We start from the raw sequence: 13,208 nt of genomic DNA on the forward strand, positions 1-13,208 counted from the left end.
GATGAATTTTTTGGTATTTTGCAAGTAGACAAAACTGTTTGGAAATTTTCTGTTACCTTTTAGGCAGAAGTTCTGACTCTCTAACTTGGCACAATCATTGAAGCCTCAGGTTCTTTATTTCTCAAATTTAAATAACAACAATTCTTCCTTTTTTTTTTTTTTACCCCAACTATGGTTTATGAGGATAAAATTAATCATAAATATGTGGATGCCTTCTGTGTACTATAAATCTTTCTACAAATGCAAAGACATGATATATGGAAAAGAGAGAAATTTTTCATCTTATAATTTCCTAAGAAGATACTGTAACAGGATTTTAAAAACCACCCTCCAAACCTCTGCTGTGATGTGGTGCACCATACATACCCCACCGTCCTTTCAATGGTCATGGGTCATACTAAGCTAGGATTAAGAAACAATGTTTATTTAGTCTTAGTAAAGTGGCAAAAACCCTTTTAGCAGAGTTCAAACTTTTACTAAAATGTTGAGAAAATGTTTATCTGTCTTGTAAATACATTGAGTCACTCCTAGGCTAGACTGAGGCAAGCCTGGAACTCCACCTATTCCTTATCTTGTTTCTAATTCCCGTGGTAGAAGGAAGAAGTCAACATAATGGAATGATTGTTATCTGGGTCTGGGACATAGAGAAGGCTAAATGAGACTCCACAAAGTAGACGAGGTAAAAGACCAAGAAAACCAAGATGAGAGGAGAAGAAAAAGGCAAACGGGTAAGAGTCCTAATGATTAACACCCAGTGACTTAGGATGAACTGATTTGCCACTGGAGGGAAAACAGAAAAACTCTTTTGTCCTATATTCTAAACTCATAATCTGTGTTTGATAATAGCCTTCCTCCTTGCACATACAAAGACATAGTCAGGAGGTCACAATATTTGCACTAAAATCATGATTATACAAGCACCCAATACTTAGATCATTTTCAGCAGTGGGTCCAATGAGGTATGTATGATGTAGTCTAGTCAATTTATTAATATAAGGTAAAGCAAATGCTATCCTTATGTTAATGAAGATGTTGCTTACCATGTGATTATAATATTTTTATTGAGAAATAATTTATTCACACTTATTAAATGCCTACCAGGTGCCAAGCAATGAACTGGGGAAATAAATTACAGTTGACACTATACAGTGACTTTGGTTAAAGAAGCAGTGGAATATAATTCATGTACACTAATTAGAAACAGCAAATTAATATACATTATAATAAGGAACATTACCACACTCTTACCAAAACCACACCATCACCACACACACACACACACACACACACACACACACACACACACACACACACACACCTTCATATTTTGAAATCTCAGATTTGAAATATTTGCTATGCATCCTGAATAGTTTTTACTGCTATGTTCTTTGTGTTTAGAGAGAAATTAATATGTATTAAAATTCAAGTGTTTATATGGAAATGTAAAGGAAATAGATAATTAAGACACTTTTATCGAAGAATAGTAAAGTGGGAGAAATCACTCTACCTAATATCAAGTTTTATTAGATAACTACAGTAGTCAAGACTCTGTTATTGGTGGAAGGAATGTCACATAGATCAGTGGAACAATATAGAGAACCAAGAAATACCCTACACAAGTTAGACAACTGATATTTGACAAAGGTGCAAAAGAAATCCAGTGGAGGAAAGACTACTTTCAACAAATGGTTCTAGAACAATTGGATATTCTCAGGCAAAATGGAAACATGAATTTCTATCTAAATCTAATATCTTATAAAAAAATTAACTCAAAGTGGAACATGGACTTACTATACAACTTTTAGAAGAAAATGTAGGAGGAAAATCTTCAGAACCTAAGATTTGGTGAAGAGCTAGACGTGACACTAAACATGTGATCCATAAAAGAAAACAAGGTGGATTTCAACAAAATTTAAAAACTTTGCCCTTCAAAAATCCCTGTTAAAGGATAAAAATCAAGGTACAGAGTGAAAGAATATATTTACAAATCTAGTAAGACATGTATGTAGTAAGACTCATTTCTCAAATATATAAAAATCCCTCAAACTCTACAATAAAAAAACCCAATTTGAAAACAGGTGAAAGACATGAAGCGATATTTCACCAAAGAGAATATACAAATGACAAATAAGCACATGAAAAGATGCCAGTGTATATTAGTCATTTGGGAAATACAAATCAAAATCACAATGATATACCACTTCACAACCACTAGGATAACTGTAATAAAAAAGACAATAACAAGTGTTGGTGTAGATGTGGGGAAATTAGATCACTTATGCACTGCTGGAAGGAACATAAAACAGTGCTGCCACTCTGGAATATAGTTTGGTAGTTTCTTACAAGGCTAAACATACTCTTACCAAATGATCCAGCAATCAAATTCCTTGTATCTACTTTAATGAGTTGAAAACTTCCATACAAACCCTGCACATAGATGTTCATAGCAGCTTTATTCATAATTGCCAGAACTTGAAAACAAAAGACGTCCTTCAATAGTTTATTAGTTTGCTTTCGTTGCCATAAAAGAGTACCACAAACTGGGTAACTTAAACAATAGAAATTTATTTCCCCATAATCCTGGAGGCCAAAAGTCTAAGATCAAATGTTGGCAGGGTTGATTTCTTTTGAAGGCCTTTCTCTGCTTACAGATGGCCATCTTCTCCATGTATCTTCACATGATCTTCCCTCTGTGCATATTTGAATCCTAATATTTTCTTATAAGGACACCAGTCATATTGGATTAGGGCCTAGTCTAATGACCTCATTTTTAACTTAATTAATTAAAGGTCCTATCTCTTAGGAAAGTCAAATTCTGAGATGGTAGGGGTTAGGACTTCAACATATGAATAAGGGGGAAGACACATATTAACCTACAATAGTATGTGAATAGATAAATTTTGGTACATCCATGAAATGGAGTACTATTCAGCCCTAAAAAAACAAGCTATCACACCATGAAAAGACATGGAGGGAACTTAAATGCATATTAATAAATGCAATTTACAATATGAAAAAGCTATATGCTGTATGATTTAGCATTCTGGAAAAGGAAAAACTGTGGAGACAATAAAAAGATCAGGGGTTGCCAGAGGTTGCAGGGAGGGAGGAATAAATAGGTGGAGCCCAGAGAAGTTTTAGGGCAGTAAAACTATTCTCTGTGATACTACAATGGTGGATACATGTAATTATACATTTGTCAGAATTCATAAAAGGTGTAATACCAAGAGCAAACCCTAATACAAACTATGGACTTTGAATGATAATGATGTATGGATGTAGATTCATTGATTGTAATAAATATACCACGTTGGTATGTGATGTTGTTAGTGGGGGAGGCTGTTATGGTGTGGGGAAGCTCTGTGTATATGGGGGTCAAGGATATATGGGAATTCTGTACTTTCTGATAAATTTTTCTATAAACCTAAAACTGCTCTAAAAAATAAAGTCTATTAAAAATTAATGACAATGTGAAATACTGATGGGTATGCAGAAAAACTGGATCTCTCAAATACTATTGGTGGGAATTTAAATTGATAAGGTCACTCTGGGAAATAGTTGGCAGTTTCTTTAAAAACTGAATATACAGTAATCATATGACTCAACAATCACACTCCTGGGCATTTATCCCAGAGAAATAGAAACTCATATCTGCACAAAAAACTATATAAGGATGTTCAGAGCAGCTTTATTTGTAATTGCTAAAAACTAGAAACAACCCAAATGTCCTACAGCAATTGAATGGATAAACTGTAATACATCCATACCATGGAATATTATTCAGCAATAAAAAGGAACAACTTAGATGCATCTCAAAAGTATTATGCTGAGTGGAAAAAGCTAACCTCAAAGGTCACATAATATATAATTCCATTATATAATATTCTTTATATATGTACACACTCAATTGGTGATTGCCAAGGGTTAAGGATGAGAGGGGGATAGGTGTGACTATAAAGGGGTAGCATGAGGGAGATCTTTGCAGTGATTGAGCAGTTCTACTAAGAAATAGATCTCCCTCATGCTACCCCTTTATAGGGGTATTGAGGTAGTGGTTACAGAAATCTACACATGTGATAAAATGGCATAGAACTATGCACTAACATTGTAATAATGTGAATTTCCTGGTTTTGATGTTATCTTGTAGTTACATAAAATGTAACCCTTGGGGAAAACTGGGTTAAGGGTACATGGGATCTCTGTATACCAACTTTTTGTGACTCTATAATTATTTCAAAGTTAAAAGTTAAAGAATGTACTGTTACAGACATATTAGTATTCAATTGAGACTTTTTTCTTCTAAAATACTTTTATAATAATGAGAACCTTTGAAAAGTCATTGGAAACTGATGAGAAAAATCTTCCGAAATATTCCATGTAGGGAAACAAATAATATTGATTTGTTTATATAAAATGCTTTCTACTTTCTAGGATCTATTTTATGTAGATGGAATTACACTTATGTAAGTTATTCTTTTTTAAAAATAAAACTTTCTGACAAAATGATAGATTAGTGCTAAACAAAATGATGTTAAAATATAATAAGATCACAGAAGGAAATTTATGTTTTCAAAGGTCTGATAATTTACTGAAATTAATATGATTTCTCCTTCAAGAGTTTTTAGAAAAACATTATTTTTATCCCCTTGCCCATTTTTTCTTCATAAAAATATCATGTTGGACCAGTGGCTCAGAGAGAAATAGAAAAATGTTTTTATTCAGAGTTTGTTTCCATGCTGGAGTGCTTCCTAGTTTAAATTCTCGACAATTCTGTTTTCTCAGCAATATGACATTTATACATTAGATCTGTGATGATCATTATGACAGTCATTGCATGAACCACTTTCTTGAACTCATAGTAGTAGAAAAGCTCAAACCTTTCCATGAAAGTCTTTGTCCTTATAAAAATTCCTACCATTGAAATTTTTTTATTCTTTCCATCATCCAAACATTCTTGTATATTATTATATTGCTTTGACTAAGTTTCCCCTGTTGATGTATTTCTTTAATGAATTTTTAAAAATAAAAGTATACACACATACAAAATTACATAAAAGTTTGTCAAATATCTCTTGAGTGGAAAAAGAATGGTGGAGGAAGGAGGGTGCTAGTTCTCCATCTTTTCTAGTCTCCATTCCATCTTCTGATAGTGGATATAATATAAGAACAAAAGATTGCTCTGGCACAGCATGGGGAGTTGTGGTATCCCTTTTTTATTAATGCTGCATGAGTACTAGAAAATGATAAATATGTCTTTGCATAGTACCATGACAACCATCAGGTCTTTAAGGATACATATTATTCATTTTAATTACTTGTTCAAAATTTTCTAACATACATAGGAAAATATGGATTTCACCTTGGTCTTTTGTGCTAAAAACCTTGATTTTTTAAAAAATACATTTGCTGAATAGTTTTTGTTTTCATAAAGCAGTATGCTGCAAAATGATTGAAGGTTTTAAAATATTTATTATTATTACTTTTCATAAATTTATTTATTTTTCGCTGTGTTGGGTCTTCGTTGCTGTGCACGGGTTTTCTCTAGTTGCAGCAAGCAGGGGCTACTCTTCATTTCGGTGTGCGGGCTTCTCATTGTGGTGGCTTCTCTTGTGGAGCACGGGCTCTTGGCACATGGGCTTCAGTACTTGCGGCACGTGGGCTCAGTAGTTGTGGCTCACGGGCTCTACAGCGCAGTCTCAGTAGTTGTAGCACACAGGTTTAGTTCCTCTGTGGCATGTGGGATCCTCCTGGACCAGGGCTCAAATCCGTGTCCCCTGCATTGGCAGCTGGATTCTTAACCACTGCACCACCAGGGAAGCCCAAAATGATTGAAGGTTAAATGATGATAATAAAGGATTATTACTTTTAATTTTGCTGCGATCTGAAATCATCACTGAGTGCTTGGCTTGTTCTATAGTTCTTTTTATATTCCTGGGAGGAAAGACTTTGTATTAGTCAGGGGTTTTCAGAGAAATTGAACCAATATTTATTGTAAGGAATTGACACAAGATTATGGAGATTGAGAAGTCCAGACCCAAGGGGAACTGATGGTATAGTTCCAGTCTGAGTTTTAAGGCCTGAGAAACAAGACAGTGTAAGTTCCAGTCCAAGTCCAAGCTCAAAGGCAGGAAAAAGACCAATGCTCCAACTGGAAGACAGTCAGGCAGAGAGAAAAAATTCTTTCTTACTAAGTCTTTTATTCTATTCAGGACTTCAGTGGGTTGAATTAGACCTATCCGTATTGATGAGGGTAATCTGCTTTACTCAGTCTGTAGGTATTGATACAAATGTTAATCTCATCCAAAAACACCCTCACAGACACCCCCCCAATAATGTTTAGCCAAATACTTGGGCACTTCATGGCCCAGTGAAGTTGGCACACAAAATTAACCATCATATTTTGACCACTGCATTATTCTGCAGTGGTCACTGAGTGTATTTTTTTTGCTGCAAGTGGAATATGAATAACATTAGAAAGGATAAAAGAGAATCAAAACTACACTGATTTCTTTTTATTAGAGGACTCCAGACATCTGTCTTTCTGATATCTTTTTCACCAGTCTTATGTGCACCAAAGGCCAAGAAGAACTGTACTTTCTTATGAAAATGACTCAGAGAGAAGTCAGTGTGCTGTGTACAATGTAGTATTTACTGCTTTTTATCCAATTTCATTTTCCTGACACTATTGAGGCAGATATCCATTTCTCCACTTAGCCTCCATAGAAATACAGATCACCATGGTACCCAGTAACTTCAGACAGTCCATAGATAACTGTAGACACATCAGGAGGTAATGGAAGCTGTTTCTATATTATTAGAATCAACAGTGGTTAATTTCCTCACTTACCTATCAGTGTAAAAATAGTATCAGAGAAGAGATAATGGCAGGAGTTATTCCTCTAATAAGCAGGAGTATGAAGCTGCTTCTCCAAATAATAAGTTATATTTATTTAAACATTTACTTATATCATTTATTCAACACACATTAATGAAACATTGGCTAAATTTAAGGTACTGCAAAGTCCTGCAGGGAAACATGAAGATGAATAAAATATTCTCTCTTAGGATTTAGCAGAAATGCAAGAAAGCAGTTAGCAATAGGGCATTCTATTCAGAAGAATGAGATGATGGAAGTTTGAGTGATTTTTGGAAGTCTAGGCAGGCAACTCCAAAAGTTCTGAAGATACGGTAGGGCTTGGGTCATAGTTATTTTAATGAGGAAAATATGTCCAGTCTCTGACTGGACTGAAGAAAGCAAAGAGAGCAATGAAGAAATAGACCAATTACTAGAAGTGGAATTTCAGAAGAGAACTAATTAAAAGAATTGAAGCACCTGGTGTGAGAAAGCAGATGTGTAGAATAAGGTTGGAGCCCCCCCCCCCCCCCATTCAGCAGAAATACAGCACTTTGTTGGGGTCTCATTAATAACAATGGCAAACTGATGCTTAGTCAAAAATGCTGTTGGTGTGAAGATGCTTAGAGAGCACCCATTTTAGTTCATATTTGGTCTTGGGATCTGAATGCTCTTAGCTTTCAGGTGGATATTTAGTCTCAGCTATGGAAAAGAGGAAAAATACAAAATCAAGTTACAGCATAGGTCTTATAGAAGTCAGAGTTCCCAGCTTCAAGAAGCCATATTTCTATATACTTCTATCACATATCTGCTTCAGTGGTAGAGAAGAAAGAGCACAGGCTTTATAGTTGAATGAGCTAGGGTTAGCACTTTTTGTTACTAAATCGTAATGAGTGAATCATTTAAGCTTCTCATTATTTGTTTCCTTATATTTAAATGTATATAGGGTTGATCAATTGCATTAATGGTCTTAACTTTTCACTTCCCATTGTGGGTAGGACATTCTGCCCTACTTCTTGACTCTGGTAATAGTCTTGTGATTTGATTTGACCAGTGGGATATTATTACCAAACATGATACAAATAGAGTGTCTCAGTCATCTGTTGCTATATATAAAACCACTCCCAAACATAGTGACTTGAAACAAAAATCATTCTATTTCTGTGGGTCAGCAATATGGGCTTGGCTCAGCTGGATGGTTTTCTGCTGGTCTTTTCTGGGATGGCTTGTTGAGATGCATTCATCTGGTGGCTTGATTTAGGGATTAGTTTGCCTATGATTTCTCACCTGGGGTGATTGGTCTCTGTTCCATGTGGTCTTATCATCCTCCAGAAATCTGTATAGAGAATTTTCTCACAGGATAACATGACTTTCCAAGAAGATGAAAGCAGGAGCTGCAAAACCTCTTGAAGCCTAGGCTCAGAAGTTGAACAATGTCATGATGACACATTCTATAAGTCAAAGCAATTCACAAGACCATCCCAGATTCAAGAGTTGAGTAAACAGACACATTGCAAAAATGCATGTATAAAAGGAGGGGAGGAATCATTGTGGCCTTCTTTGTAAACAATTGGACATACAAAGGCATGAAAAGCACTTGCATATTGAGGCTTGCTACCTCTATCAAATCTTCCAGCTATTTTTCTGGAGGATGAGATCTATGGAATGGAGCTGCACCATTCATCATCCCTCCTATGCCAGGCTAGACTTCAGTCAGCTGACCCCAGGTATGAGTGAACTCAGTCAAGACCAACTAGTTGGTGCACAGTTGACTGCAGATGTGTAGGTGATCCTACTTAAGCTGTCACAATCATCCAGTTGACCCAAAGACTCATGAACAATAATAAATAGTTGATATTTTAAGTCACTGAGTTTTCTGTTATTTTCTTACTCAGCATTATAGTGCCCATAGATAACTTATACAAGGTATAATAAAGCTAGATTCTCTGAGGACTTTTGTGTATGTTTAGGGGTGTGTGTGTGCATGCATGTTTATGTGTGCAATAGACAAGGGATCTTATCTATTGTGATAAGGGATCAGTATTGTGCCTGGCATACAAGGTGGTCAGTAACTACAGCTGATCCTTGAACAACATGGATTTGAACCACGTAGATCAACTTACATGTGGGTTATCTTCAATAATTGTATTGGAAAATTTTTTCAAGATTAGCAACAATTTGAAAAAGAAACTTGAAGACAAAACATGTAGCCTAGAAATACCAAAAAAAAAGAAGAAGAAGAAGTTAGGTGTGTCATGAATGCATAAAATATACCTAATCTATCTTTACATAGGCATAAGGTGAGTGATATTTATTATAAAATTAATAATGCATTAATTTTGTTACTGTTTTATCATCACAGGTAAGTGGTTTTTAAAAAATTGTAGCTATGTTTCCAATATTGTTTTATGAATATGACTATGATACTGTATACCATAACAAGTTTATAACAATTTGTTCATTAATGTACAAGCTAGGCTACCACAAAGCTATCATATTTATTACACTAGGCTTAGGCTACCATAAAGCAATCATATTGCTGCTTTTTTGTTGTCAATGCATGAATCATTATACCTATAAATAAATATAAATTTCTTTTTCATATTATCCTTTCATCTTTGATGTCCGGTGTTAGTAATACATATAGCATCTACAGTGTTTTGTATCATGTAAGATGATATTGATATAGGTACTAACAGACAATTCATCTCATAAACAGAGGATGTAGTATCGATAATACAGTACAGTATTATAAATGTATTTTCTCTTCCTTATGATTTTCATAATGATATTTTACTTTCTCTAGTTTACTTTATTGTAACAATACAGTATATAATACATATAACATACAAAATATCTTTTAATTGACTGTTTGTGTTATTGGTAAGGCTTCTGGTGAACAGTAGGCTATTAGTAGTTAAGGTTTTGGGGAGTCAAAAGTTATACTCGGATTTTTGACTATGTGGGGGGTTGGTGCCCCTAACCCTCATGTTGTTCAAGGGTCAACTGTATTCACTGAATGGACTGATTCAGATGCTAATAAATATTATCAGAGAGGCCTTAAAATTTTATAGAAGAGACTATGGTAGTAGAATGTCATGTAAACCCTGATTCTGGATAATTGTAGATACATTTCTTTTTCTCAAAAGTTTGAGTTTTCTGTTGTGAAATGTATTGAGCTAAGACTGATTACTTTTATTTCACAACATAAGTTAGTGGTTTTCTCTGGGGGAGCCAGAAAAGCAGTGCCCTTTAAGGAGCTGCCCTGACCTAGAGCAAATCTACTCAATGTCATCAAAGCTGTATTTTAAATGACCAGGGTCAGAATGGGGGGCGGGGGCTGGAATTTCTGGTGGTCCAGTGGTTAGGACTCTGTGCTTCTCCTGCAGGGGGCATGGGTTCGATCTCTGGTCAGGGAACTAAGATCCCACATGCCATGTAGCATGGCCAAAAAAACAAAAACAATAAATAAATAAATAAATGAGAGTGGTGGGTGGGGAATGGATCAAAGAGTGATTGGTTTCTTTTAATTACTCTTCTGACTAATGCATAAATCTCTGGTTACTATTACATTTTAGAGTATGACATTTTTCCTCTGGAAACTTTATGTCAAGGCAGGTAGAATTTACAGTATAAGTAGAATGTATCAAACGCCCTCATTTGTGAGAGACTATTTCCACATGACACATAAAAGGATAGAATTGGCTATTGGGTTGAATTCTAGCTGGTGTGTTTGCACAAATAATTGGTCTAGAAGGCAGTCTTTAAGTGTAAGTAGGCACAATTTTACCATGTTTTTAATGCATTGTATGTTTAGGGTTTAGGGTATTGTTTTTCAAATCTTTTATGCTTTCCACACTTAATTTGAGAAAGAAAGAAAGAGAGAGAGAGAGAAAGATGGAGGGAGGGAGGGAGGAAAGGAAAAGAAGAGAAAAGAAAAGAAAAAAGAAAAGAAAAGAAAATCTTTGTAAGCTAAAAAAAATCTAAATGCAAAATAATTGAAAGGTCTCATTGTAAAGCCCTGTGGTTGTTCTAACCCTGCTGATGTAATGGCTGGTGTTTGCACACAATGCTGCAAATTTTGTGAAGAGAAAAAAAGAAGAAAGTAAAGAAGAAAGGAAGGACAGTAAGAAAGAGGGGAGGGAAGGAGGAAGGGAGGGAACCAGAGAAAAAAAAAGGAAAAAGAGAAAGAGAAAACATCATCTCCAGCAAGACATTTAATCACCTCTGAATGGTATTTCAAGTGTTTGGGGTTTTGTTAGAGCAGGAGACAACTATTAACCTTGTGTAATGTTGTAGAAGTAATTCTTTGGGCAGGAGAAGGAAAGTAGATTACTGGCCCGGGGCAGTAAAGAGTGAATGGGCTTTCGTGACTAAAATCTAGGCATGCTTGATGTCAAGATCTGTTCTCAGATGACAAGAGCTTAATCTCTTTTGTGAGGGTGACAAATGGAATGGTGGATTGGCTGTTATTGATGGTGCAGGCATACATCCAGATTCCCAGAACAGCAGGGAATTTATTTCCGTCAAGTCCCACGTAATAAATAGGCAGTGTTGCTATTATCATTATTACTAATAAGTGACAGAAATAGAAAAACATGCTTTCAAATAGTCTAACTAAAACAGAATGGCATTCTCATTAGCGAAATACTAGCTTTGCATGTTTGTTGTTCCTGATTGATGGGGGAAGAACTGAGGCAAAAAATTGGGAGGAGTTGACTCTTAACTTGTTCACATCACTAACTAGTCAGTAAGTGACCTTGGGCAAGTGCTCCAACCTCTGTGAATTTTAGATCTTTTAATCTAGGTTACTTGTCCTAACAATACTGCAGAAAGCAACAAACAAGATAATATTTGTATGAAAAAATCTCCGTGGAAAGTAGTACACAGGGAGAGACCTTCAAGATGGCAGAGGAGTAAGACGTGCAGATCACCTTCCTCCCCACAAATACATCAAAAAAATCTACATGTGGAACAATTCCTACAGAACACCTACTGAATGCTGGCAGAAGACTTAAGACTTCCCAAAAGGCAAGAAAATCCCCATGTACCTCCGTAGGACAAAAGGAAAAAGAAAAAACAGAGACAAAAGAATAAGGATGGGATCCACACCTCTGGGAGGGACCTGTGAAGGAGGAAAAGTTTCCACACACTAGGGAGCCCCTTCACTGGTGGAGATGGGGGGTTGGGTGGAGGGAAGCTTCGTAGCCACGGAGGAGAGCGCAGCAACAGGGTGCAGAGGGCAAAGCAGAGATTCCTGCACAGAGGATTGGTGCCGACCAGCACTCACCAGCCGGAGAGGCTTGTCTGCTCACCTGCCAGGGTGGACAGTGTATGAGCTGAGGCTCGGGCTTCGGAGGTTGGATCCCAGGGAGAGGACTGGGGTTGGCTGCGTGAACACAGCCAGAAGGGGTCTAGTGCGGCACAGCTAGCCGGGAGGGAGTCTGGGAAAAAGTCTGGACCTAGTGAAGAAGCAAGAGACCATTGTTTCGGGGTGCGCAAGGAGAGGGGATTCCTTCCCACTGTGCTCACAGAAGGCAGAGCACCACCTGAGTGAGCTCCAGAGATGGGTGCGAGCCACAACTATCAGCTCAGACCCCAGAGATGGGCATGAACTGCTAAGGTTGCTGCTGCTGCCACCAAGAATCCTGTGGGCAAGCGCAGGTCACTATCCACACCCCGCACCGGGAGTCTGTGCAGCCCACCTCTGCCAGGACAAGTTCCCTGGCAGAACACATGGTGCACCTCAGGCTGCTGCAATGTCACTCCGGCCTTTGCTGCCTCAGGCTCCCCCACATTCCAATTATGACTACTGTACCCCACCCCTCCCACCCAGCGTGAGTGAGCAAGGGAGCCCTAATCAGCCACTTCTTCAACCTCCAACTGTCTGGGTAGGAACAGACTCCTGAGGCGGCCTACACACAGAGGTGAGGCCAAAACCAAAGCTGAACCCCAGGAGCTGTGCGAACAAAGAAGAGAAAGGGAAATCTCTCCCTGCAGCCTCAGGAGCAGAAGATTAAATCCCCACAATCAACTTGATAAATGCTGCATCTCTGGAATACCTGAATAGACAATGAATGTTGCCAAAATTGAGGCAGTGAACTTTGGGAGCAACTGTAGACTTGGGGTTTGCTTTCTGCATCTAATTTGTCTCTGGTTTTATGTTTATCTTAGTTTAGTATTTAGTGCTTATTATTACTGGTAGATTTGTTTATTAGTTGGGTTACTCTCTTCCTTTTTTAAATATATATATATTTTTTTCTTTTTTCTCTTTCTGTGAGTGTGTATGTGTATGCTTCTTTGTGTGATTTTGTCTGTATAGGTTTGCTTTCACTATTTGTCCAAGAGTTCTGTC

The 13,208-nt window shown here is 37.0% G+C and overlaps 1 long non-coding RNA gene across 1 annotated transcript in view; it reads left to right on the forward strand.

Moving 5' to 3' along the window:
* Window positions 1-13,208, forward strand: part of LOC141278694 (uncharacterized) — a 189,441-nt gene that overhangs the window by 116,757 nt on the left and 59,476 nt on the right. Inside the window, exon 2 of the long non-coding RNA XR_012331740.1 lies at window positions 595-728. This is a non-coding gene — a long non-coding RNA (uncharacterized lncRNA). The remainder of the gene's footprint in view (window positions 1-594; window positions 729-13,208) is intronic.

This window comes from Tursiops truncatus, chromosome 5, assembly GCF_011762595.2.
Source record: "Tursiops truncatus isolate mTurTru1 chromosome 5, mTurTru1.mat.Y, whole genome shotgun sequence".
Taxonomy (NCBI): domain Eukaryota; kingdom Metazoa; phylum Chordata; class Mammalia; order Artiodactyla; family Delphinidae; genus Tursiops; species Tursiops truncatus.